The sequence below is a fragment of the Cyprinodon tularosa genome, unplaced genomic scaffold, assembly GCF_016077235.1.
Source record: "Cyprinodon tularosa strain WSP-4 unplaced genomic scaffold, ASM1607723v1 ctg1144, whole genome shotgun sequence".
In the NCBI taxonomy this organism is placed as follows: domain Eukaryota; kingdom Metazoa; phylum Chordata; class Actinopteri; order Cyprinodontiformes; family Cyprinodontidae; genus Cyprinodon; species Cyprinodon tularosa.
The window spans coordinates 2,867-4,938 of record NW_024037942.1 but is presented as its reverse complement, the minus strand read 5'-3'; positions in this window follow the sequence as shown (position 1 = coordinate 4,938).

Sequence of the window (2,072 nt, the reverse complement as noted above, 5' to 3'; positions counted from 1 at the left end):
AGAGATCCACCCTGGACCTCCTGCTATCTACCAAGTGAAACCAAAGGAAAAAAAGATTGACAATTTGACCAGATTGAGTGTTGGTGAAAGAGATTTAAATAGGACGAACAGAACCATCCTACTTGTTGGTGAAACAGGAGCAGGAAAATCTTCTCTCATCAACGCTTTGTTCAACTACACCATGGGAGTGAAGTTTGAAGATGAAGTCTGGTTTCAGATCGTAGCAGAGGAAGAGAGAAGTCAGACCGAAAGTCAGACATCAGATGTGGTCGTCTATGACATTTTTGGTTTTGAAGGTCAAACTCTGCCATTTTCTCTGACAATCATTGATACTCCTGGATTTGGAGACACCAGAGGACAAGGACATGATGAAGAGGTTGCTGAGAGGTTACTTGACTTGTTTGGATCAGTGGATGGAGTTCATGAAGTAAATACAGTTGGTCTGGTGATGAAGGCGTCTGATAACCGGCTGACTGATCGACTGTGTTACGTCTTAGACTCGGTGACGTCTCTGTTTGGGAAAAACCTTGAGGACAAGATTGTAGTTCTTGTTACACACTCAGATGGAAGAAAACCTGTAAATGTTCTTAAAGCTGTGAAGGAAACAGAAATTAAATGTGCAAAGAATGAAGAGAATCAGGCTGTTCACTTTAAGTTCAACAACAGCCAGAAGGAAGACCGAAAAGAAGATGCTGAATATCTGAAAAGTCTTAACAAGATATCAGAGACCGGGTTCAAGGAACTTACAGATTTTATGGGAATCTCTGCTCCCCAAACATTAATGATAACTACTGAGGTTATAAGGGAACGGAAAAATCTGAATGCTTGCATCATGAACCTGCAGGAAAAAATCAAGTCAATTGACCTGAAACAAACAGAAACCAACCAGATTCAAGAAGCTCTAAAGAAAGATGGTGATAAGATGAATCAAGTGATTGAGGTGGATGAGGTTTATAAAGAGAAAATGGCCCTTGATAGTAGAGGGTTTTTTTGGTTTTTTTTAAAAAGAAATGTATGTTTCAGTTGTAACATTTGTGAGGAGAACTGTCTCTATCCATGCACAAATGGAGGAGCAGCAGGTATCATTCAAAATGGTCGCTGCATTGTCTGCACCAAGAAGTGCCCCTCTTCAGCTCATGTCAAAGAGGACTGGATGTATGTGGCAAAGACAAGAAGAGTTCAAAAGAAGGTGCAAGACGTAAAACACGCATATAACAAACTTTGTTCAGGAAGCCAGAATAAGATGAATGCCTTAAGAAGCCTTGACAAACAACTGGAACAACTGACAGCAGAGAAGAACCAGTTTGTTGATGAGGCCTACCGACATATTGTCCGGCTGGAGGAGATCGCTCTGAAGGTCAATTCCAGAAAATCCATCCGCCACTTGGACTTTCTGATTGAGAAGATGAAGGAGAAAGGAGATAAAACGAAGCTCAAGAAACTGGAAGAAATGAAAACTCTGCTGGACAGCAGAGCTAGACACACTGCAGATTAATTTTAGGATTAACACAAAGCAACTGGAAAAGGAAAAGAATCAGTATCCTGTTGACCTTATCATTCTGTTTTTCAGAAACAGTGCACAATATTTTGTTTCATTGAGCGTGTAGGAATGGACATTTTAAGAGGATTTATTTAATAAGTGATTAATGTAGGAAATGAATTATCAGTTTAAATGTCAGAATTCTGTAGTGAATGGGTACTGAAATGGTATAGCAAATAGTGCAAATGCTTTATCTCTCTTCTATCCCTGTTTAACTACACCTATCTCTACTCTCCACCTGTGTGTCTGCCGGCCGGTCTGTCTGTCCTCAGCTGTTAGAGCCCTTTTTTAGGTTTTATTAGCGTTCGTTTGCTACTTTAGTGCCATTTTCATGTATAATGTCAAACATTTTATGAACTTAAGTTCAAGTTAGATTGGGTTTGTTTGCACAATGATCCAGAGCGAAACACAAAGTTAATCTCTAAATAGCTAAAAAGAAAAAAGGAAACTGAACATAGGTTAGGTGACAGCCAAAGGAAAATGTTTTATTCAATCAGAGGGAAATGCTGTGGAATTAGTTGAGACAAATATT